At 61.8% G+C, this 26719-nt stretch overlaps 1 protein-coding gene across 1 annotated transcript in view; it reads left to right on the forward strand.

Moving 5' to 3' along the window:
- Positions 1-26719, forward strand: part of LOC142501008 (WD repeat- and FYVE domain-containing protein 4-like) — a gene marked incomplete at its 5' end in the record, with an annotated part of 138053 nt that overhangs the window by 66968 nt on the left and 44366 nt on the right. The gene's annotated exons all lie outside the window — the stretch shown is intronic.

The following is a 26719-nucleotide window of genomic DNA, read 5'->3' on the forward strand; positions in this document are numbered from 1 at the left end:
CCCTGATCTCTCTCTTGTTTGGGATACGGGGGGGGGGTCCTCGCGCCCCCACACACCCTGATCTCTCTTGTTTGGGATACGGGGGGGGGGTCCTCGCGCCCCCACACATCCTGATCTCTCTCTTGTTTGGGATACGGGGGGGTCCTCGCGCCCCCACACATCCTGATCTCTCTCTTGTTTGGGATACGGGGGGTCCTCGCGCCCCCACACACCCTGATCTCTCTCTTGTTTGGGATACGGGGGGGTCCTCGCTCCCCCACACACCCTGATCTCTCTCTTGTTTGGGATACGGGGGGGTCCTCGCGCCCCCACACACCCTGATCTCTCTCTTGTTTGGGATACGGGGGGGTCCTCGCTCCCTCACACACCCTGATCTCTCTCTTGTTTGGGATACGGGGGGTCCTCGCGCCCCCACACACCCTGATCTCTCTCTTGTTTGGGATACGGGGGGTCCTCGCGCCCCCACACACCCTGATCTCTCTCTTGTTTGGGATACGGGGGGGTCCTCGCTCCCCCACACACCCTGATCTCTTCCTTGTTTGGGATACGGGGGGGTCCTCGCTCCCCCACACACCCTGATCTCTCTCTTGTTTGGGATACGGGGGGGTCCTCGCTCCCCCACACATCCTGATCTCTCTCTTGTTTGGGATACGGGGGGTCCTCACGCCCCCACACACCCTGATCTCTCTCTTGTTTTGGATACGGGGGGGTCCTCGCGCCCCCACACACCCTGATCTCTCTCTTGTTTGGGATACGGGGGGTCCTCGCGCCCCCACACACCCTGATCTCTCTCTTGTTTGGGATACGGGGGGGTCCTCGCGCCCCCACACACCCTGATCTCTCTCTTGTTTGGGATACGGGGGGGTCCTCCCGCCCCCACACACCCTGATCTCTCTCTTGTTTGGGATACGGGGGGGTCCTCGCTCCCCCACACACCCTGATCTCTCTCTTGTTTGGGATATGGGGGGGTCCTCGCGCCCCCACACACCCTGATCTCTCTCTTGTTTGGGATACGGGGGGGTCCTCCCGCCCCCACACACCCTGATCTCTCTCTTGTTTGGGATACGGGGGGGTCCTCGCTCCCCCACACATCCTGATCTCTCTCTCTTGTTTGGGATACGGGGGGTCCTCGCTCCCCCACACACCCTGATTTCTCTCTTGTTTGGGATACGGGGGGGTCCTCGCTCCCCCACACACCCTGATCTCTCTCTTGTTTGGGATACGGGGGGGTCCTCCCGCCCCCACACACCCTGATCTCTCTCTTGTTTTGGATACGGGGGGGTCCTCGCGCCCCCACACACCCTGATCTCTCTCTTGTTTGGGATACGGGGGAGTCCTCGCTCCCCCACACACCCTGATCTCTCTCTTGTTTGGGATACGGGGGGTCCTCCCGCCCCCACACATCCTGATCTCTCTCTTGTTTGGGATACGGGGGGTCCTCACGCCCCCACACACCCTGATCTCTCTCTTGTTTGGGATACGGGGGGGTCCTCGCGCCCCCACACACCCTGATCTCTCTCTTGTTTGGGATACGGGGGGGTCCTCGCGCCCCCACACACCCTGATCTCTCTCTTGTTTGGGATACGGGGGGGTCCTCGCGCCCCCACACACCCTGATCTCTCTCTTGTTTGGGATACGGGGGGGTCCTCCCGCCCCTACACACCCTGATCTCTCTCTTGTTTTGGATACGGGGGGTCCTCGCTCCCCCACACACCCTGATCTCTCTCTTGTTTGGGATACGGGGGGGTCCTCGCTCCCCCACACACCCTGATCTCTCTCTTGTTTGGGATACGGGGGGGTCCTCCCGCCCCCACACACCCTGATCTCTCTCTTGTTTTGGATACGGGGGGGTCATCGCGCCCCCACACACCCTGATCTCTCTCTTGTTTGGGATACGGGGGAGTCCTCGCTCCCCCACACACCCTGATCTCTCTCTTGTTTGGGATACGGGGGGTCCTCCCGCCCCCACACATCCTGATCTCTCTCTTGTTTGGGATACGGGGGGGTCCTCCCTCCCCCACACACCCTGATCTCTCTCTTGTTTGGGTTACGGGGGGGTCCTCGCGCCCCCACACATCCTGATCTCTCTCTTGTTTTGGATACGGGGGATCCTCGCGCCCCCACACACCCTGATCTCTCTCTTGTTTGGGATACGGGGGGGTCCTCGCGCCCCCACACACCCTGATCTCTCTCTTGTTTGGGATACGGGGGACTCCTCGCTCCCCCACACACCCTGATCTCTCTCTTGTTTGGGATACGGGGGGGTCCTCGCGCCCCCACACACCCTGATCTCTCTCTTGTTTGGGATACGGGGGAGTCCTCGCTCCCCCACACACCCTGATCTCTCTCTTGTTTGGGATACGGGGGGGTCCTCGTTCCCCCACACACCCTGATCTCTCTCTCTTGTTTGGGATACGGGGTGTACTCGCTCCCCCACACATCCTGATCTCTCTCTTGTTTGGGATACGGGGGGTCCTCACTCCCCCACACACCCTGATCTCTCTCTCTTGTTTGGGATACGGGGTGTACTCGCTCCCCCACACATCCTGATCTCTCTCTTGTTTGGGATACGGGGGTGTCCTCGTTCCCCCACACACCCTGATCTCTCTCTTGTTTGGGATACGGGGGGTCCTCGCGCCCCCACACACCCTGATCTCTCTCTTGTTTGGGATACGGGGGGTCCTCGCGCCCCCACACACCCTGATCTCTCTCTTGTTTGGGATACGGGGGGTCCTCGCTCCCCCACACACCCTGATCTCTCTTGTTTGGGATACGGGGGGGTCCTCGCGCCCCCACACACCCTGATCTCTCTCTTGTTTGGGATACGGGGGGGTCCTCGCGCCCCCACACATCCTGATCTCTCTCTTGTTTGGGATACGGGGGGTCCTCGCTCCCCCACACACCCTGTTCTCTCTCTTGTTTGGGATACGGGGGGGTCCTCGTGCCCCCACACACCCTGATCTCTCTCTTGTTTGGGATATGGGGGGGTCCTCCCGCCCCCACACACCCTGATCTCTCTCTTGTTTGGGATACGGGGGGGGGGGGGGGGTCCTCGCGCCCCCACACACCCTGATCTCTCTCTTGTTTGGGATACGGGGGGGTCCTCCCTCCCCCACACACCCTGATCTCTCTCTTGTTTGGGATACGGGGGGGTCCTCGCGCCCCCACACACCCTGATCTCTCTCTTGTTTGGGATACGGGGGGGTCCTCGCGCCCCCACACACCCTGATCTCTCTCTTGTTTGGGATACGGGGGGGTCCTCGCGCCCCCACACACCCTGATCTCTCTCTTGTTTGGGATACGGGGGGGTCCTCGCGCCCCCACACATCCTGATCTCTCTCTTGTTTGGGATACGGGGGGTCCTCGCTCCCCCACACACCCTGATCTCTCTCTTGTTTGGGATACGGGGGGTCCTCGCGCCCCCACACACCCTGATCTCTCTCTTGTTTGGGATATGGGGGGGTCCTCCCGCCCCCACACACCCTGATCTCTCTCTTGTTTGGGATACGGGGGGGGGGGTCCTCGCGCCCCCACACACCCTGATCTCTCTCTTGTTTGGGATACGGGGGGGTCCTCCCTCCCCCACACACCCTGATCTTTCTCTTGTTTGGGATACGGGGGGGTCCTCGCGCCCCCACACACCCTGATCTCTCTCTTGTTTGGGATACGGGGGGGTCCTCGCTCCCCCACACACCCTGATCTCTCTCTTGTTTGGGATACGGGGGGGTCCTCGCGCTCCCACACACCCTGATCTCTCTCTTGTTTGGGATACGGGGGGGTCCTCGTGCCCCCACACACCCTGATCTCTCTCTTGTTTGGGATTCGGGGGGTCCTCGCGCCCCCACACACCCTGATCTCTCTCTTGTTTGGGATACGGGGGGGGGGTCCTCGCTCCCCCACACACCCTGATCTCTCTCTTGTTTGGGATACGGGGGGTCCTCGCTCCCCCACACACCCTGATCTCTCTCTTGTTTGGGATACGGGGGGTCCTCGCTCCCCCACACATCCTGATCTCTCTCTCTTGTTTGTGATACGGGGGGTCCTCGCGCCCCCACACACCCTGATCTCTCTCTTGTTTGGGATCCGGGGGGGTCCTCGCGCCCCCACACACCCTGATCTCTCTCTCTTGTTTGGGATACGGGGGGGTCCTCGCGCCCCCACACACCCTGATCTCTCTCTTGTTTGGGATACGGGGGGGTCCTCGCGCCCCCACCCATCCTGATCTCTCTCTTGTTTGGGATACGGGGGGGTCCTCGCTCCCACACACCCTGATCTCTCTCTTGTTTGGGATATGGGGGGGTCCTCGCGCCCCCACACACCCTGATCTCTCTCTTCTTTGAGATACGGGGGGGTCCTCGCGCCCCCATACACCCTGATCTCTCTCTCTTGTTTGGGATACGGGGGGGGGGGGTCCTCGCGCCCCCACACACACTGATCTCTCTCTTGTTTGGGATACGGGGGGTCCTCCCGCCCCCACACACCCTGATCTCTCTCTTGTTTGGGATACGGGGGGGTCCTCGCTCCCCCACACACCCTGATCTCTCTCTTGTTTGGGATACGGGGGGGTCCTCGCTCCCCCACACACCCTGATCTCTCTCTCTTGTTTGGGATACGGGGGGGTCCTCGCGCCCCCACACACCCTGATCTCTCTCTGTTGTTTGGGATACGGGGGGGTCCTCGCGCCCCCACACATCCTGATCTCTCTCTTGTTTGGGATACGGGGGGGTCCTTGCGCCCCCACTCACCCTGATCTCTCTCTTGTTTGGGATACGGGGGGGTCCTCGCTCCCCCACACACCCTGATCTCTCTCTTGTTTGGGATACGGGGGGGTCCTCGCGCCCCCACACATCCTGATCTCTCTCTTGTTTGGGATACGGAGGGGTCCTCGCGCCCCCACACACCCTGATCTCTCATCTTTGTGATACGGGGGGGTCCTCGCGCCCCCACACACCCTGATCTCTCTCTCTTGTTTGGGATACGGGGGGGTCCTCGCGCCCCCACCACCCTGATCTCTCTCTTGTTTGGGATACGGGGGGTTCTCGCGCCCCCACACACTCTGATCTCTCTCTTGTTTGGGATACGGGGGGGTCCTCGCGCCCCCACACACCCTGATCTCTCTCTTGTTTGGGATACGGGGGGGTCCTCGCGCCCCCACACACCCTGATCTCTCTCTTGTTTGGGATACGGGGGGGTCCTCGCGCCCCCACACACCCTGATCTCTCTCTTGTTTGGGATACGGGGGGGTCCTCCCGCCCCCACACACCCTGATCTCTCTCTTGTTTGGGATACTGGGGGTCCTCGCGCCCCCACACACCCTGATCTCTCTCTTGTTTGGGATACGGGGGGTCCTCCCACCCCCACACACCCTGATCTCTCTCTTGTTTGGGATACGGGGGGGTCCTTGCGCCCCCACACATCCTGATCTCTCTCTCTTGTTTGGGATACGGGGGGTCCTCGCTCCCCCACACACCCTGATCTCTCTCTTGTTTGGGATACGGGGGGTCCTCGCTCCCCCACACACCCTGATCTCTCTCTTGTTTGGGATACGGGGGGGTCCTTGCGCCCCCACACACCCTGATCTCTCTCTTGTTTGGGATACGGGGGGGTCCTCGCGCCCCCACACATCCTGATCTCTCTCTCTTGTTTGGGATACGGGGGGTCCTCGCTCCCCCACACACCCTGATCTCTCTCTTGTTTGGGATACGGGGGGTCCTCGCGCCCCCACACACCCTGATCTCTCTCTTGTTTGGGATACGGGGGGTCCTCCCGCCCCCACACACCCTGATCTCTCTCTCTCTTGTTTGGGATACGGGGGGGTCCTCGCGCCCCCACACACCCTGATCTCTCTCTCTCTTGTTTGGGATACGGGGGGTCCTCGCGCCCCCACACACCCTGATCTCTCTCTCTTGTTTGGGATACGGGGGGGTCCTCGCGCCCCCACACACCCTGATCTCTCTCTTGTTTGGGATACGGGGGGGTCTTCGCGCCCCCACACATCCTGATCTCTCTCTTGTTTGGGATACCGGGGGGTCCTCGCGCCCCCACACACCCTGATCTCTCTCTCTCTTGTTTGGGATACGGGGGGGTCCTCGCTCCCCCACACACCCTGATCTCTCTCTCTTGTTTGGGATACGGGGGGGTCCTCGCGCCCCCACACACCCTGATCTCTCTCTCTCTCTTGTTTGGGATACGGGGGGGTCCTCGCGCCCCCACACATCCTGATCTCTCTCTTGTTTTGGATACGGGGGGGTCCTCGCGCCCCCACACACCCTGATCTCTCTCTCTCTTGTTTGGGATACGGGGGGGTCCTCGCGCCCCCACACATCCTGATCTCTCTCTTGTTTGGGATACGGGGGGGTCCTCGTGCCCCCACACACCCTGATCTCTCTCTTGTTTGGGATACGGGGGGGTCCTCGTGCCCCCACACACCCTGATCTCTCTCTCTCTTGTTTGGGATACGGGGGGTCCTCGCGCCCCCACACACCCTGATCTCTCTCTTGTTTGGGATACGGGGGGGTCCTCGCGCCCCCACACATCCTGATCTCTCTCTTGTTTGTGATACTGGGGGGTCCTCGTGCCCCCACACACCCTGATCTCTCTCTTGTTTGGGATACGGGGGGGTCCTCGCGCCCCCACACACCCTGATCTCTCTCTCTCTTGTTTGGGATACGGGGGGGTCCTCGCGCCCCCACACATCCTGATCTCTCTCTTGTTTGGGATACGGGGGGGTCCTCATGCCCCCACACACCCTGATCTCTCTCTCTCTCTTGTTTGGGATACGGGGGGGTCCTCGCGCCCCCACACACCCTGATCTCTCTCTTGTTTGGGATACGGGGGGTCCTCGCTCCCCCACACACCCTGATCTCTCTCTTGTTTGGGATACGGGGGGTCCTCGCGCCCCCACACACCCTGATCTCTCTCTTGTTTGGGATACGGGGGGTCCTCGCTCCCCCACACACCCTGATCTCTCTTGTTTGGGATACGGGGGGGTCCTCGCGCCCCCACACACCCTGATCTCTCTCTTGTTTGGGATACGGGGGGGTCCTCGCGCCCCCACACATCCTGATCTCTCTCTTGTTTGGGATACGGGGGGTCCTCGCTCCCCCACACACCCTGTTCTCTCTCTTGTTTGGGATACGGGGGGGTCCTCGTGCCCCCACACACCCTGATCTCTCTCTTGTTTGGGATATGGGGGGGTCCTCCCGCCCCCACACACCCTGATCTCTCTCTTGTTTGGGATACGGGGGGGGGGGGGGGTCCTCGCGCCCCCACACACCCTGATCTCTCTCTTGTTTGGGATACGGGGGGGTCCTCCCTCCCCCACACACCCTGATCTCTCTCTTGTTTGGGATACGGGGGGGTCCTCGCGCCCCCACACACCCTGATCTCTCTCTTGTTTGGGATACGGGGGGGTCCTCGCTCCCCCACACACCCTGATCTCTCTCTTGTTTGGGATACGGCGGGGTCCTCGCGCCCCCACACACCCTGATCTCTCTCTTGTTTGGGATACGGGGGGGTCCTCGCGCCCCCACACACCCTGATCTCTCTCTTGTTTGGGATACGGGGGGGTCCTCGCGCCCCCACACATCCTGATCTCTCTCTTGTTTGGGATACGGGGGGTCCTCGCTCCCCCACACACCCTGATCTCTCTCTTGTTTGGGATACGGGGGGTCCTCGCGCCCCCACACACCCTGATCTCTCTCTTGTTTGGGATATGGGGGGGTCCTCCCGCCCCCACACACCCTGATCTCTCTCTTGTTTGGGATACGGGGGGGGGGGGGTCCTCGCGCCCCCACACACCCTGATCTCTCTCTTGTTTGGGATACGGGGGGGTCCTCCCTCCCCCACACACCCTGATCTTTCTCTTGTTTGGGATACGGGGGGGTCCTCGCGCCCCCACACACCCTGATCTCTCTCTTGTTTGGGATACGGGGGGGTCCTCGCTCCCCCACACACCCTGATCTCTCTCTTGTTTGGGATACGGGGGGGTCCTCGCGCTCCCACACACCCTGATCTCTCTCTTGTTTGGGATACGGGGGGGTCCTCGTGCCCCCACACACCCTGATCTCTCTCTTGTTTGGGATACGGGGGGTCCTCGCGCCCCCACACACCCTGATCTCTCTCTTGTTTGGGATACGGGGGGGGGGGTCCTCGCTCCCCCACACACCCTGATCTCTCTCTTGTTTGGGATACGGGGGGTCCTCGCTCCCCCACACACCCTGATCTCTCTCTTGTTTGGGATACGGGGGGTCCTCGCTCCCCCACACATCCTGATCTCTCTCTCTTGTTTGTGATACGGGGGGTCCTCGCGCCCCCACACACCCTGATCTCTCTCTTGTTTGGGATCCGGGGGGGTCCTCGCGCCCCCACACACCCTGATCTCTCTCTCTTGTTTGGGATACGGGGGGGTCCTCGCGCCCCCACACACCCTGATCTCTCTCTTGTTTGGGATACGGGGGGGTCCTCGCGCCCCCACCCATCCTGATCTCTCTCTTGTTTGGGATACGGGGGGGTCCTCGCTCCCACACACCCTGATCTCTCTCTTGTTTGGGATATGGGGGGGTCCTCGCGCCCCCACACACCCTGATCTCTCTCTTCTTTGAGATACGGGGGGGTCCTCGCGCCCCCATACACCCTGATCTCTCTCTCTTGTTTGGGATACGGGGGGGGGGGGTCCTCGCGCCCCCACACACACTGATCTCTCTCTTGTTTGGGATACGGGGGGTCCTCCCGCCCCCACACACCCTGATCTCTCTCTTGTTTGGGATACGGGGGGGTCCTCGCTCCCCCACACACCCTGATCTCTCTCTTGTTTGGGATACGGGGGGGTCCTCGCTCCCCCACACACCCTGATCTCTCTCTCTTGTTTGGGATACGGGGGGGTCCTCGCGCCCCCACACACCCTGATCTCTCTCTGTTGTTTGGGATACGGGGGGGTCCTCGCGCCCCCACACATCCTGATCTCTCTCTTGTTTGGGATACGGGGGGGTCCTTGCGCCCCCACTCACCCTGATCTCTCTCTTGTTTGGGATACGGGGGGTCCTCGCTCCCCCACACACCCTGATCTCTCTCTTGTTTGGGATACGGGGGGGTCCTCGCGCCCCCACACATCCTGATCTCTCTCTTGTTTGGGATACGGAGGGGTCCTCGCGCCCCCACACACCCTGATCTCTCATCTTTGTGATACGGGGGGGTCCTCGCGCCCCCACACACCCTGATCTCTCTCTCTTGTTTGGGATACGGGGGGGTCCTCGCGCCCCCACCACCCTGATCTCTCTCTTGTTTGGGATACGGGGGGTTCTCGCGCCCCCACACACTCTGATCTCTCTCTTGTTTGGGATACGGGGGGGTCCTCGCGCCCCCACACACCCTGATCTCTCTCTTGTTTGGGATACGGGGGGGTCCTCGCGCCCCCACACACCCTGATCTCTCTCTTGTTTGGGATACGGGGGGGTCCTCGCGCCCCCACACACCCTGATCTCTCTCTTGTTTGGGATACGGGGGGGTCCTCCCGCCCCCACACACCCTGATCTCTCTCTTGTTTGGGATACTGGGGGTCCTCGCGCCCCCACACACCCTGATCTCTCTCTTGTTTGGGATACGGGGGGGTCCTCCCACCCCCACACACCCTGATCTCTCTCTTGTTTGGGATACGGGGGGGTCCTTGCGCCCCCACACATCCTGATCTCTCTCTCTTGTTTGGGATACGGGGGGTCCTCGCTCCCCCACACACCCTGATCTCTCTCTTGTTTGGGATACGGGGGGTCCTCGCTCCCCCACACACCCTGATCTCTCTCTTGTTTGGGATACGGGGGGGTCCTTGCGCCCCCACACATCCTGATCTCTCTCTCTTGTTTGGGATACGGGGGGTCCTCGCTCCCCCACGCTCCCCCACACACCCTGATCTCTCTCTTGTTTGGGATACGGGGGGTCCTCGCGCCCCCACACACCCTGATCTCTCTCTTGTTTGGGATACGGGGGGTCCTCCCGCCCCCACACACCCTGATCTCTCTCTCTCTTGTTTGGGATACGGGGGGGTCCTCGCGCCCCCACACACCCTGATCTCTCTCTCTCTTGTTTGGGATACGGGGGGTCCTCGCGCCCCCACACACCCTGATCTCTCTCTCTTGTTTGGGATACGGGGGGGTCCTCGCGCCCCCACACACCCTGATCTCTCTCTTGTTTGGGATACGGGGGGGTCCTCGCTCCCCCACACACCCTGATCTCTCTCTTGTTTGGGATACGGCGGGGTCCTCGCGCCCCCACACACCCTGATCTCTCTCTTGTTTGGGATACGGGGGGGTCCTCGCGCCCCCACACACCCTGATCTCTCTCTTGTTTGGGATACGGGGGGGTCCTCGCGCCCCCACACATCCTGATCTCTCTCTTGTTTGGGATACGGGGGGTCCTCGCTCCCCCACACACCCTGATCTCTCTCTTGTTTGGGATACGGGGGGTCCTCGCGCCCCCACACACCCTGATCTCTCTCTTGTTTGGGATATGGGGGGGTCCTCCCGCCCCCACACACCCTGATCTCTCTCTTGTTTGGGATACGGGGGGGGGGGTCCTCGCGCCCCCACACACCCTGATCTCTCTCTTGTTTGGGATACGGGGGGGTCCTCCCTCCCCCACACACCCTGATCTTTCTCTTGTTTGGGATACGGGGGGGTCCTCGCGCCCCCACACACCCTGATCTCTCTCTTGTTTGGGATACGGGGGGGTCCTCGCTCCCCCACACACCCTGATCTCTCTCTTGTTTGGGATACGGGGGGGTCCTCGCGCTCCCACACACCCTGATCTCTCTCTTGTTTGGGATACGGGGGGGTCCTCGTGCCCCCACACACCCTGATCTCTCTCTTGTTTGGGATACGGGGGGTCCTCGCGCCCCCACACACCCTGATCTCTCTCTTGTTTGGGATACGGGGGGGGGGGTCCTCGCTCCCCCACACACCCTGATCTCTCTCTTGTTTGGGATACGGGGGGTCCTCGCTCCCCCACACACCCTGATCTCTCTCTTGTTTGGGATACGGGGGGTCCTCGCTCCCCCACACATCCTGATCTCTCTCTCTTGTTTGTGATACGGGGGGTCCTCGCGCCCCCACACACCCTGATCTCTCTCTTGTTTGGGATCCGGGGGGGTCCTCGCGCCCCCACACACCCTGATCTCTCTCTCTTGTTTGGGATACGGGGGGGTCCTCGCGCCCCCACACACCCTGATCTCTCTCTTGTTTGGGATACGGGGGGGTCCTCGCGCCCCCACCCATCCTGATCTCTCTCTTGTTTGGGATACGGGGGGGTCCTCGCTCCCACACACCCTGATCTCTCTCTTGTTTGGGATATGGGGGGGTCCTCGCGCCCCCACACACCCTGATCTCTCTCTTCTTTGAGATACGGGGGGGTCCTCGCGCCCCCATACACCCTGATCTCTCTCTCTTGTTTGGGATACGGGGGGGGGGGTCCTCGCGCCCCCACACACACTGATCTCTCTCTTGTTTGGGATACGGGGGGTCCTCCCGCCCCCACACACCCTGATCTCTCTCTTGTTTGGGATACGGGGGGGTCCTCGCTCCCCCACACACCCTGATCTCTCTCTTGTTTGGGATACGGGGGGGTCCTCGCTCCCCCACACACCCTGATCTCTCTCTCTTGTTTGGGATACGGGGGGGTCCTCGCGCCCCCACACACCCTGATCTCTCTCTGTTGTTTGGGATACGGGGGGGTCCTCGCGCCCCCACACATCCTGATCTCTCTCTTGTTTGGGATACGGGGGGGTCCTTGCGCCCCCACTCACCCTGATCTCTCTCTTGTTTGGGATACGGGGGGGTCCTCGCTCCCCCACACACCCTGATCTCTCTCTTGTTTGGGATACGGGGGGGTCCTCGCGCCCCCACACATCCTGATCTCTCTCTTGTTTGGGATACGGAGGGGTCCTCGCGCCCCCACACACCCTGATCTCTCATCTTTGTGATACGGGGGGGTCCTCGCGCCCCCACACACCCTGATCTCTCTCTCTTGTTTGGGATACGGGGGGGTCCTCGCGCCCCCACCACCCTGATCTCTCTCTTGTTTGGGATACGGGGGGTTCTCGCGCCCCCACACACTCTGATCTCTCTCTTGTTTGGGATACGGGGGGGTCCTCGCGCCCCCACACACCCTGATCTCTCTCTTGTTTGGGATACGGGGGGGTCCTCGCGCCCCCACACACCCTGATCTCTCTCTTGTTTGGGATACGGGGGGGTCCTCGCGCCCCCACACACCCTGATCTCTCTCTTGTTTGGGATACGGGGGGGTCCTCCCGCCCCCACACACCCTGATCTCTCTCTTGTTTGGGATACTGGGGGTCCTCGCGCCCCCACACACCCTGATCTCTCTCTTGTTTGGGATACGGGGGGGTCCTCCCACCCCCACACACCCTGATCTCTCTCTTGTTTGGGATACGGGGGGGTCCTTGCGCCCCCACACATCCTGATCTCTCTCTCTTGTTTGGGATACGGGGGGTCCTCGCTCCCCCACACACCCTGATCTCTCTCTTGTTTGGGATACGGGGGGTCCTCGCTCCCCCACACACCCTGATCTCTCTCTTGTTTGGGATACGGGGGGGTCCTTGCGCCCCCACACATCCTGATCTCTCTCTCTTGTTTGGGATACGGGGGGTCCTCGCTCCCCCACGCTCCCCCACACACCCTGATCTCTCTCTTGTTTGGGATACGGGGGGGGGGGGTCCTCGCGCCCCCACACACACTGATCTCTCTCTTGTTTGGGATACGGGGGGTCCTCCCGCCCCCACACACCCTGATCTCTCTCTTGTTTGGGATACGGGGGGGTCCTCGCTCCCCCACACACCCTGATCTCTCTCTTGTTTGGGATACGGGGGGGTCCTCGCTCCCCCACACACCCTGATCTCTCTCTCTTGTTTGGGATACGGGGGGGTCCTCGCGCCCCCACACACCCTGATCTCTCTCTGTTGTTTGGGATACGGGGGGGTCCTCGCGCCCCCACACATCCTGATCTCTCTCTTGTTTGGGATACGGGGGGGTCCTTGCGCCCCCACTCACCCTGATCTCTCTCTTGTTTGGGATACGGGGGGGTCCTCGCTCCCCCACACACCCTGATCTCTCTCTTGTTTGGGATACGGGGGGGTCCTCGCGCCCCCACACATCCTGATCTCTCTCTTGTTTGGGATACGGAGGGGTCCTCGCGCCCCCACACACCCTGATCTCTCATCTTTGTGATACGGGGGGGTCCTCGCGCCCCCACACACCCTGATCTCTCTCTCTTGTTTGGGATACGGGGGGGTCCTCGCGCCCCCACCACCCTGATCTCTCTCTTGTTTGGGATACGGGGGGTTCTCGCGCCCCCACACACTCTGATCTCTCTCTTGTTTGGGATACGGGGGGGTCCTCGCGCCCCCACACACCCTGATCTCTCTCTTGTTTGGGATACGGGGGGGTCCTCGCGCCCCCACACACCCTGATCTCTCTCTTGTTTGGGATACGGGGGGGTCCTCGCGCCCCCACACACCCTGATCTCTCTCTTGTTTGGGATACGGGGGGGTCCTCCCGCCCCCACACACCCTGATCTCTCTCTTGTTTGGGATACTGGGGGTCCTCGCGCCCCCACACACCCTGATCTCTCTCTTGTTTGGGATACGGGGGGGTCCTCCCACCCCCACACACCCTGATCTCTCTCTTGTTTGGGATACGGGGGGGTCCTTGCGCCCCCACACATCCTGATCTCTCTCTCTTGTTTGGGATACGGGGGGTCCTCGCTCCCCCACACACCCTGATCTCTCTCTTGTTTGGGATACGGGGGGTCCTCGCTCCCCCACACACCCTGATCTCTCTCTTGTTTGGGATACGGGGGGGTCCTTGCGCCCCCACACATCCTGATCTCTCTCTCTTGTTTGGGATACGGGGGGTCCTCGCTCCCCCACGCTCCCCCACACACCCTGATCTCTCTCTTGTTTGGGATACGGGGGGTCCTCGCGCCCCCACACACCCTGATCTCTCTCTTGTTTGGGATACGGGGGGTCCTCCCGCCCCCACACACCCTGATCTCTCTCTCTCTTGTTTGGGATACGGGGGGGTCCTCGCGCCCCCACACACCCTGATCTCTCTCTCTCTTGTTTGGGATACGGGGGGTCCTCGCGCCCCCACACACCCTGATCTCTCTCTCTTGTTTGGGATACGGGGGGGTCCTCGCGCCCCCACACACCCTGATCTCTCTCTTGTTTGGGATACGGGGGGGTCTTCGCGCCCCCACACATCCTGATCTCTCTCTTGTTTGGGATACCGGGGGGTCCTCGCGCCCCCACACACCCTGATCTCTCTCTCTCTTGTTTGGGATACGGGGGGGTCCTCGCTCCCCCACACACCCTGATCTCTCTCTCTTGTTTGGGATACGGGGGGGTCCTCGCGCCCCCACACACCCTGATCTCTCTCTCTCTCTTGTTTGGGATACGGGGGGGTCCTCGCGCCCCCACACATCCTGATCTCTCTCTTGTTTTGGATACGGGGGTGTCCTCGCGCCCCCACACACCCTGATCTCTCTCTCTCTTGTTTGGGATACGGGGGGGTCCTCGCGCCCCCACACATCCTGATCTCTCTCTTGTTTGGGATACGGGGGGGTCCTCGTGCCCCCACACACCCTGATCTCTCTCTTGTTTGGGATACGGGGGGGTCCTCGTGCCCCCACACACCCTGATCTCTCTCTCTCTTGTTTGGGATACGGGGGGTCCTCGCGCCCCCACACACCCTGATCTCTCTCTTGTTTGGGATACGGGGGGGTCCTCGCGCCCCCACACATCCTGATCTCTCTCTTGTTTGGGATACTGGGGGGTCCTCGTGCCCCCACACACCCTGATCTCTCTCTTGTTTGGGATACGGGGGGGTCCTCGCGCCCCCACACACCCTGATCTCTCTCTCTCTTGTTTGGGATACGGGGGGGTCCTCGCGCCCCCACACATCCTGATCTCTCTCTTGTTTGGGATACGGGGGGGTCCTCATGCCCCCACACACCCTGATCTCTCTCTCTCTCTTGTTTGGGATACGGGGGGGTCCTCGCGCCCCCACACACCCTGATCTCTCTCTTGTTTGGGATACGGGGGGGTCCTCGCTCCCCCACACACCCTGATCTCTCTCTTGTTTGGGATATGGGGGGGTCCTCGCTCCCCCACACACCCTGATCTCTCTCTTGTTTGGGCTACGGGGGGGTCCTCGCGCCCACACACACCCTGATCTCTCTCTTGTTTGGGATACGGGGGGTCCTCGCGCCCCCACACACCCTGATCTCTCTCTTGTTTGGGATACGGGGGGGTCCTCCCGCCCCCACACACCCTGATCTCTCTCTTGTTTGGGATACGGGGGGGTCCTCGCGCCCCCACACACCCTGATCTCTCTCTTGTTTGGGATACGGGGGGGTCCTCGCTCCCCCACACACCCTGATAACTCTCTTGTTTGGGATACGGGGGGGTCCTCGCGCCCCCACACACCCTGATCTCTCTCTTGTTTGGGATACGGGGGGGTCCTCGCTCCCCCACACATCCTGATCTCTCTCTCTTGTTTGGGATACGGGGGGTCCTCGCTCCCCCACACACCCTGATCTCTCTCTTGTTTGGGATACGGGGGGGTCCTCGCTCCCCCACACACCCTGATCTCTCTCTTGTTTGGGATACGGGGGGGTGCTCCCGCCCCCACACACCCTGATCTCTCTCTTGTTTGGGATACGGGGGGGTCCTCGCGCCCCCACACACCCTGATCTCTCTCTTGTTTGGGATACGGGGGAGTCCTCGCTCCCCCACACACCCTGATCTCTCTCTTGTTTGGGATACGGGGGGTCCTCCCGCCCCCACACATCCTGATCTCTCTCTTGTTTGGGATACGGGGGGGTCCTCGTGCCCCCACACACCCTGATCTCTCTCTTGTTTGGGATATGGGGGGGTCCTCCCGCCCCCACACACCCTGATCTCTCTCTTGTTTGGGATACGGGGGGGGGGTCCTCGTGCCCCCACACACCCTGATCTCTCTCTTGTTTGGGATACGGGGGGGTCCTCCCTCCCCCACACACCCTGATCTCTCTCTTGTTTGGGATACGGGGGGGTCCTCGCGCCCCCACACACCCTGATCTCTCTCTTGTTTGGGATACGGGGGGGTCCTCGCTCCCCCACACACCCTGATCTCTCTCTTGTTTGGGATACGGGGGGGTCCTCGCGCCCCCACACACCCTGATCTCTCTCTTGTTTGGGATACGGGGGGGTCCTCGTGCCCCCACACATCCTGATCTCTCTCTTGTTTGGGATACGGGGGGTCCTCGCTCCCCCACACACCCTGATCTCTCTCTTGTTTGGGATACGGGGGGTCCTCGCGCCCCCACACACCCTGATCTCTCTCTTGTTTGGGATATGGGGGGGTCCTCCCGCCCCCACACACCCTGATCTCTCTCTTGTTTGGGATACGGGGGGGGGGGGGTCCTCACGCCCCCACACACCCTGATCTCTCTCTTGTTTGGGATACGGGGGGGTCCTCCCTCCCCCACACACCCTGATCTTTCTCTTGTTTGGGATACGGGGGGGTCCTCGCGCCCCCACACACCCTGATCTCTCTCTTGTTTGGGATACGGGGGGGTCCTCGCTCCCCCACACACCCTGATCTCTCTCTTGTTTGGGATACGGGGGGGTCCTCGCGCCCCCACACACCCTGATCTCTCTCTTGTTTGGGATACGGGGGGGTCCTCGTGCCCCCACACACCCTGATCTCTCTCTTGTTTGGGATACGGGGGGTCCTCGCTCCCCCACACACCCTGATCTCTCTCTTGTTTGGGATACGGGGGGGGTCCTCGCTCCCCCACACACCCTGATCTCTCTCTTGTTTGGGATACGGGGGGGTCCTCGCGCCCCCACACACACTGATCTCTCTCTTGTTTGGGATACGGGGGGTCCTCGCTCCCCCACACATCCTGATCTGTCTCTCTTGTTTGTGATACGGGGGGTCCTCGCGCCCCCACACACCCTGATCTCTCTCTTGTTTGGGATCCGGGGGGGTCCTCGCGCCCCCACACACCCTGATCTCTCTCTCTTATTTGGGATACGGGGGGGTCCTCGCGCCCCCACACACCCTGATCTCTCTCTTGTTTGGGATACGGGGGGGTCCTCGCGCCCCCACCCATCCTGATCTCTCTCTTGTTTGGGATACGGGGGGGTCCTCGCTCCCACACACCCTGATCTCTCTCTTGTTTGGGATATGGGGGGGTCCTCGCGCCCCCACACACCCTGATCTCTCTCTTCTTTGAGATACGGGGGGGTCCTCGCGCCCCCATACACCCTGATCTCTCTCTCTTGTTTGGGATACGGGGGGGGGGGTCCTCGCGCCCCCACACACACTGATCTCTCTCTTGTTTGGGATACGGGGGGTCCTCCCGCCCCCACACACCCTGATCTCTCTCTTGTTTGGGATACGGGGGGGTCCTCGCTCCCCCACACACCCTGATCTCTCTCTTGTTTGGGATACGGGGGGGTCCTCGCTCCCCCACACACCCTGATCTTTCTCTCTTGTTTGGGATACGGGGGGGTCCTCGCGCCCCCACACACCCTGATCTCTCTCTGTTGTTTGGGATACGGGGGGGTCCTCGCGCCCCCACACATCCTGATCTCTCTCTTGTTTGGGATACGGGGGGGTCCTTGCGCCCCCACTCACCCTGATCTCTCTCTTGTTTGGGATACGGGGGGGTCCTCGCTCCCCCACACACCCTGATCTCTCTCTTGTTTGGGATACGGGGGGGTCCTCGCGCCCCCACACATCCTGATCTCTCTCTTGTTTGGGATACGGAGGGGTCCTCGCGCCCCCACACATCCTGATCTCTCTCTTGTTTGGGATACGGGGGGGTCCTCGCGCCCCCACACACCCTGATCTCTCATCTTTGTGATACGGGGGGGTCCTCGCGCCCCCACACACCCTGATCTCTCTCTCTTGTTTGGGATACGGGGGGGTCCTCGCGCCCCCACCACCCTGATCTCTCTCTTGTTTGGGATACGGGGGGTTCTCGCGCCCCCACACACTCTGATCTCTCTCTTGTTTGGGATACGGGGGGGTCCTCGCGCCCCAACACACCCTGATCTCTCTCTTGTTTGGGATACGGGGGGGTCCTCGCGCCCCCACACACCCTGATCTCTCTCTTGTTTGGGATACGGGGGGGTCCTCGCGCCCCCACACACCCTGATCTCTCTCTTGTTTGGGATACGGGGGGGTCCTCCCGCCCCCACACACCCTGATCTCTCTCTTGTTTGGGATACTGGGGGTCCTCGCGCCCCCACACACCCTGATCTCTCTCTTGTTTGGGATACGGGGGGTCCTCCCGCCCCCACACACCCTGATCTCTCTCTTGTTTGGGATACGGGGGGGTCCTTGCGCCCCCACACATCCTGATCTCTCTCTCTTGTTTGGGATACGGGGGGTCCTCGCTCCCCCACACACCCTGATCTCTCTTGTTTGGGATACGGGGGGTCCTCGCTCCCCCACACACCCTGATCTCTCTCTTGTTTGGGATACGGGGGGGTCCTCGCGCCCCCACACACCCTGATCTCTCTCTTGTTTGGGATACGGGGGGTCCTCCCGCCCCCACACACCCTGATCTCTCTCTCTCTTGTTTGGGATACGGGGGGGTCTCGCGCCCCCACACACCCTGATCTCTCTCTCTCTTGTTTGGGATACGGGGGGTCCTCGCGCCCCCACACACCCTGATCTCTCTCTCTCTTGTTTGGGATACAGGGGGTCCTCGCGCCCCCACACACCCTGATCTCTCTCTCTCTTGTTTGGGATACGGGGGGGTCCTCGCGCCCCCACACACCCTGATCTCTCTCTTGTTTGGGATACGGGGGGGTCTTCGCGCCCCCACACATCCTGATCTCTCTCTTGTTTGGGATACCGGGGGGTCCTCGCGCCCCCACACACCCTGATCTCTCTCTCTCTTGTTTGGGATACGGGGGGGTCCTCGCTCCCCCACACACCCTGATCTCTCTCTCTTGTTTGGGATACGGGGGGGTCCTCGCGCCCCCACACACCCTGATCTCTCTCTCTCTCTTGTTTGGGATACGGGGGGGGTCCTCGCGCCCCCACACATCCTGATCTCTCTCTTGTTTTGGATACGGGGGGGTCCTCGCGCCCCCACACACCCTGATCTCTCTCTCTCTTGTTTGGGATACGGGGGGGTCCTCGCGCCCCCACACACCCTGATCTCTCTCTTGTTTGGGATACGGGGGGGTCCTCGCGCCCCCACACATCCTGATCTCTCTCTTGTTTGGGATACGGGGGGGGTCCTCGTGCCCCCACACACCCTGATCTCTCTCTCTCTCTTGTTTGGGATACGGGGGGGTCCTCGCGCCCCCACACACCCTGATCTCTCTCTTGTTTGGGATACGGGGGGGTCCTCGCTCCCCCACACACCCTGATCTCTCTCTTGTTTGGGATATGGGGGGGTCCTCGCTCCCCCACACACCCTGATCTCTCTCTTGTTTGGGCTACGGGGGGGTCCTCGCGCCCACACACACCCTGATCTCTCTCTTGTTTGGGATACGGGGGGTCCTCGCGCCCCCACACACCCTGATCTCTCTCTTGTTTGGGATACGGGGGGGTCCTCCCGCCCCCACACACCCTGATCTCTCTCTTGTTTGGGATACGGGGGGGGTCCTCGCGCCCCCACACACCCTGATCTCTCTCTTGTTTGGGATACGGGGGGGTCCTCGCTCCCCCACACACCCTGATATCTCTCTTGTTTGGGATACGGGGGGTCCTCGCGCCCCCACACACCCTGATCTCTCTCTTGTTTGGGATACGGGGGGGTCCTCGCTCCCCCACACATCCTGATCTCTCTCTCTTGTTTGGGATACGGGGGGTCCTCGCTCCCCCACACACCCTGATCTCTCTCTTGTTTGGGATACGGGGGGGTCCTCGCTCCCCCACACACCCTGATCTCTCTCTTGTTTGGGATACGGGGGGGTGCTCCCGCCCCCACACACCCTGATCTCTCTCTTGTTTGGGATACGGGGGGGGTCCTCGCGCCCCCACACACCCTGATCTCTCTCTTGTTTGGGATACGGGGGAGTCCTCGCTCCCCCACACACCCTGATCTCTCTCTTGTTTGGGATACGGGGGGTCCTCCCGCCCCCACACATCCTGATCTCTCTCTTGTTTGGTATACGGGGGGGTCCTCCGTCCCCCACACACCCTGATCTCTCTCTTGTTTGGGTTACGGGGGGGTCCTCGCGCCCCCACACATCCTGATCTCTCTCTTGTTTTGGATACGGGGGGTCCTCGCGCCCCCACACACCCTGATCTCTCTCTTGTTTGGGATACGGGGGGGTCCTCGCGCCCCCACACACCCTGATCTCTCTCTTGTTTGGGATACGGGGGAGTCCTCGCTCCCCCACACACCCTGATCTCTCTCTTGTTTGGGATACGGGGGGGTCCTCGCGCCCCCACACACCCTGATCTCTCTCTTGTTTGGGATACGGGGGAGTCCTCGCTCCCCCACACACCCTGATCTCTCTCTTGTTTGGGATACGGGAGGGTCCTCGTTCCCCCACACACCCTGATCTCTCTCTCTTGTTTGGGATACGGGGTGTACTCGCTCCCCCACACACCCTGATCTCTCTCTCTTGTTTGGGATACGGGGGGTCCTCACTCCCCCACACACCCTGATCTCTCTCTCTCTTGTTTGGGATACGGGGTGTACTCGCTCCCCCACACATCCTGATCTCTCTCTTGTTTGGGATTCGGGGTGTACTCGCTCCCCCACACATCCTGATCTCTCTCTTGTTTGGGATACGGGGGGGTCCTCGCGCCCCCACACACCCTGATCTCTCTCTTGTTTGGGATACGGGGGGGTCCTCGCGCCCCCACACATCCTGATCTCTCTCTTGTTTGGGATACGGGGGGTCCTCGCTCCCCCACACACCCTGATCTCTCTCTTGTTTGGGATACGGGGGGGTCCTCGCGCCCCCACACACCCTGATCTCTCTCTTGTTTGGGATATGGGGGGTTCCTCCCGCCCCCACACACCCTGATCTCTCTCTTGTTTGGGATACGGGGGGGGGGGCCTCGCGCCCCCACACACCCTGATCTCTCTCTTGTTTGGGATACGGGGGGGTCCTCGCTCCCCCACACACCCTGATCTCTCTCTTGTTTGGGATACGGGGGGGTCCTCGCGCCCCCACACACCCTGATCTCTCTCTTGTTTGGGATACGGGGGGGTCCTCGCGCCCCCACACACCCTGATCTCTCTCTTGTTTGGGATACGGGGGGGTCCTCGCGCCCCCACACATCCTGATCTCTCTCTTGTTTGGGATACGGGGGGTCCTCGCTCCCCCACACACCCTGATCTCTCTCTTGTTTGGGATACGGGGGGGTCCTCGCGCCCCCACACACCCTGATCTCTCTCTTGTTTGGGATATGGGGGGGTCCTCCCGCCCCCACACACCCTGATCTCTCTCTTGTTTGGGATACGGTGGGGGGGGTCCTCGCGCCCCCACACACCCTGATCTCTCTCTTGTTTGGGATACGGGGGGGTCCTCCCTCCCCCACACACCCTGATCTCTCTCTTGTTTGGGATACGGGGGGATCCTCGCGCCCCCACACACCCTGATCTCTCTCTTGTTTGGGATACGGGGGGGTCCTCGCTCCCCCACACACCCTGATCTCTCTCTTGTTTGGGATACGGGGGGGGTCCTCGCGCCCCCACACACCCTGATCTCTCTCTTGTTTGGGATACGGGGGGGTCCTCGCGCCCCCACACACCCTGATCTCTCTCTTGTTTGGGATACGGGGGGTCCTCGCTCCCCCACACACCCTGATCTCTCTCTTGTTTGGGATACGGGGGGGGGGGTCCTCGCTCCCCCACACACCCTGATCTCTCTCTTGTTTGGGATACGGGGGGGTCCTCGCTCCCCCACACACCCTGATCTCTCTCTTGTTTGGGATACGGGGGGGGGTCCTCGCGCTCCCACACACCCTGATCTCTCTCTTGTTTGGGATACGGGGGGGTCCTCGCTCCCCCACACACCCTGATCTCTCTCTTGTTTGGGATACGGGGGGGTCCTCGCTCCCCCACACACCCTGATCTCTCTCTTGTTTGGGATACGGGGGGGTCCTCGCTCCCCCACACACCCTGATCTCTCTCTCTTGTTTGGGATACGGGGGGGTCCTCGCGCCCCCACACACCCTGATCTCTCTCTTGTTTGGGATACGGGGGGGTCCTCGCTCCCCCACACACCCTGATCTCTCTCTCTTGTTTGGGATACGGGGGGGTCCTCGCGCCCCCACACACCCTGATCTCTCTCTGTTGTTTGGGATACGGGGGGGTCCTCGCGCCCCCACACATCCTGATCTCTCTCTTGTTTGGGATACGGGGGGGTCCTCGTGCCCCCACTCACCCTGATCTCTCTCTTGTTTGGGATACGGGGGGGTCCTCGCTCCCCCACACACCCTGATCTCTCTCTTGTTTGGGATACGGGGGGGTCCTCGCGCCCCCACACATCCTGATCTCTCTCTTGTTTGGGATACGGAGGGGTCCTCGCGCCCCCACACACCCTGATCTCTCATCTTTGTGATACGGGGGGGTCCTCGCGCCCCCACACACCCTGATCTCTCTCTCTTGTTTGGGATACGGGGGGGTCCTCGCGCCCCCACCACCCTGATCTCTCTCTTGTTTGGGATACGGGGGGTTCTCGCGCCCCCACACACCCTGATCTCTCTCTTGTTTGGGATACGGGGGGGTCCTCGCGCCCCCACACACCCTGATCTCTCTCTTGTTTGGGATACGGGGGGGTCCTCGCGCCCCCACACACCCTGATCTCTCTCTTGTTTGGGATACGGGGGGGTCCTCGCGCCCCCACACACCCTGATCTCTCTCTTGTTTGGGATACGGGGGGGTCCTCCCGCCCCCACACACCCTGATCTCTCTCTTGTTTGGGATACGGGGGGTCCTCGCGCCCCCACACACCCTGATCTCTCTCTTGTTTGGGATATGGGGGGTCCTCCCGCCCCCACACACCCTGATCTCTCTCTTGTTTGGGATACGGGGGGGTCCTTGCGCCCCCACACATCCTGATCTCTCTCTCTTGTTTGGGATACTGGGGGTCCTCGCTCCCCCACACACCCTGATCTCTCTCTTGTTTGGGATACGGGGTGGTCCTCGCGCCCCCACACACCCTGACCTCTCTCTCTCTTGTTTGGGATACGGGGGGGTCCTCGCGCCCCCACACACCCTGATCTCTCTCTCTCTTGTTTGGGATACGGGGGGGTCCTCGCGCCCCCACACACCCTGATCTCTCTCTTGTTTGGGATACGGGGGGGTCCTCGCGCCCCCACACATCCTGATCTCTCTCTTGTTTGGGATACCGGGGGGTCCTCGCGCCCCCACACACCCTGATCTCTCTCTCTCTTGTTTGGGATACGGGGGGGTCCTCGCTCCCCCACACACCCTGATATCTCTCGTGTTTGGGATACGGGGGGTCCTCGCTCCCCCACACACCCTGATCTCTCTCTCTTGTTTGGGATACGGGGGGGTCCTCGCGCCCCCACACACCCTGATCTCTCTCTCTCTCTTGTTTGGGATACGGGGGGGTCCTCGCGCCCCCACACACATTCTGATCTCTCTCTTGTTTGGGATACGGGGGGGTCCTCGCGCCCCCACACATCCTGATCTCTCTCTTGTTTTGGATACGGGGGGGTCCTCGCGCCCCCACACACCCTGATCTCTCTCTCTCTTGTTTGGGATACGGGGGGGTCCTCGCGCCCCCACACACCCTGATCTCTATCTTGTTTGGGATACGGGGGGGTCCTCGCACCCCCACACACCCTGATCTCTCTCTTGTTTGGGATACGGGGTGTCCTCGCGCCCCCACACACCCTGATCTCTCTCTTGTTTGGGATACGGGGGGTCCTCGCGCCCCCACACACCCTGATCTCTCTCTTGTTTAGGATACGGGGGGGTCCTTGCGCCCCCACACACCCTGATCTCTCTCTTGTTTGGGATACGGGGGGGTCCTCGCTCCCCCACACACCCTGATCTCTCTCTTGTTTGGGATACGGGGGGGTCCTCGCGCCCCCACACACCCTGATCTCTCTCTTGTTTGGGATACGGGGGGTTCCTCGCGCCCCCACACACCCTGATCTCTCTCTTGTTTGGGATACGGGGGGGTCCTCACGCCCCCACACACCCTGATCTCTCTCTTGTTTGGGATACGGGGGGGTCCTCGCGCCCCCACACACCCTGATCTCTCTCTTGTTTGGGATACGGGGGGGGTCCTCGCTCCCCCACACACCCTGATCTCTCTCTCTTGTTTTGGATACGGGGGGGTCCTCGCGCCCCCACACACCCTGATCTCTCTCTCTCTTGTTTGGGATACGGGGGGGTCCTCGCGCCCCCACACACCCTGATCTCTCTCTTGTTTGGGATACGGGGGGGTCCTCGCACCCCCACACACCCTGATCTCTCTCTTGTTTGGGATACGGGGTGTCCTCGCGCCCCCACACACCCTGATCTCTCTCTTGTTTGGGATACGGGGGGTCCTCGCGCCCCCACACACCCTGATCTCTCTCTTGTTTAGGATACGGGGGGGTCCTCGCGCCCCCACACACCCTGATCTCTCTCTTGTTTGGGATACGGGGGGGTCCTCGCTCCCCCACACACCCTGATCTCTCTCTTGTTTGGGATACGGGGGGGTCCTCGCGCCCCCACACACCCTGATCTCTCTCTTGTTTGGGATACGGGGGGTTCCTCGCGCCCCCACACACCCTGATCTCTCTCTTGTTTGGGATACGGGGGGGTCCTCACGCCCCCACACACCCTGATCTCTCTCTTGTTTGGGATACGGGGGGGTCCTCGCGCCCCCACACACCCTGATCTCTCTCTTGTTTGGGATACGGGGGGGGTCCTCGCTCCCCCACACACCCTGATCTCTCTCTCTTGTTTGGGATACGGGGGGGTCCTCGCGCCCCCACACACCCTGATCTCTCTCTCTTGTTTGGGATACGGGGGGGTCCTCGCGCCCCCACACACCCTGATCTCTCTCTCTTGTTTGGGATACGGGGGGGGGTCCTCGCGCCCCCACACACCATGATCTCTCTCTTGTTTGGGATACGGGGGGGTCCTCGCGCCCCCACACACCCTGATTTCTCTCTTATTTGGGATACGGGGGGGGTCCTCGCGCCCCCACACACCCTGATCTCTCTCTTGTTTGGGATACGGGGGGGTCCTCGCGCCCCCATACACCCTGATCTCTCTCTTGTTTGGGATACGGGGGGGTCCTCGCTCCCCCACACACCCTGATCTCTCTCTCTTGTTTGGGATACGGGGGGGTCCTCGCGCCCCCACACACCCTGATCTCTCTCTCTTGTTTGATATACGGGGGGGTCCTCGCGCCCCCCACACACCCTGATCTCTCTCTCTTGTTTGGGATACGGGGGGGGTCCCTCGCGCCCCCACACACCCTGATCTCTCTCTTGTTTGGGATACGGGGGGGTCCTCGTGCCCCCAGACACCCTGATCTCTCTCTTGTTTGGGATACGGGGGGGTCCTCGCGCCCCCACACATCCTGATCTCTCTCTTGTTTGGGATACGGGGGGGTCCTCACGCCCCCACACACCTTGATCTCTCATGTTTGGGATACGGGGGGGTCCTCGCGCCCCCACACACCCTGATCTCTCTCTTGTTTGGGATACGGGGGGGTCCTCGCGCCCCCACACACCCTGATCTCTCTCTTGTTTGGGATACGGGGGGGTCCTCGCGCCCCCACACACCCTGATCTCTCTCTTGTTTGGGATACGGGGGGTCCTCGCTCCCCCACACACCCTGATCTCTCTCTTGTTTGGGATACGGGGGGTCCTCGCGCCCCCACACATCCTGATCTCTCTCTCTTGTTTGGGATACGGGGGGGTCCTCGCGCCCCCACACACCCTGATCTCTCTCTTGTTTGGGATAAGGGGGGTCCTCGCGCCCCCACACATCCTGATCTCTCTCTTGTTTGGGATACGGGGGGTCCTCGCGCCCCCACACACCCTGATCTCTCTCTTGTTTTGGATACGGGGGTCCTCTCGCCCCCACACACCCTGATCTCTCTCTTCTTTGGGATACGGGGGGTCCTCGCGCCCCCACACACCCTGATCTCTCTCTTGTTTGGGATACGGGGGGGTCCTCGCACCCCCACACACCCTGATCTCTCTCTTGTTTGGGATACGGGGGGGTCCTCGCACCCCCACACACCCTGATCTCTCTCTTGTTTGGGATACGGGGGGGTCCTCGCGCCCCCACACACCCTGATTTCTGTCTCTTGTTATGGATACGGGGGGGTCCTCGCTCCCCCACACACCCTGATCTCTCTCTTGTTTGGGATACGCGGGGGTCCTCGCGCCCCCACACACCCTGATCTCTCTCTTGTTTGGGATACGGGGGGGTCCTCGTGCTCCCACACACCCTGATCTCTCTCTTGTTTGGGATACGGGGGGGTCCTCGCACCCCCACACACCCTGATCTCTCTCTTGTTTGGATACGGGGGGGTCCTCGCGCCCCCACACACCCTGATTTCTGTCTCTTGTTATGGATACGGGGGGGTCCTCGCTCCCCCACACACCCTGATCTCTCTCTTGTTTGGGATTCGCGGGGGTCCTCGCGCCCCCACACACCCTGATCTCTCTCTTGTTTGGGATACGGGGGGGTCCTCGTGCTCCCA

The sequence above is a fragment of the Ascaphus truei genome, chromosome 8 (genome assembly GCF_040206685.1).
Source record: "Ascaphus truei isolate aAscTru1 chromosome 8, aAscTru1.hap1, whole genome shotgun sequence".
NCBI classification, from domain to species: Eukaryota; Metazoa; Chordata; class Amphibia; order Anura; family Ascaphidae; genus Ascaphus; species Ascaphus truei.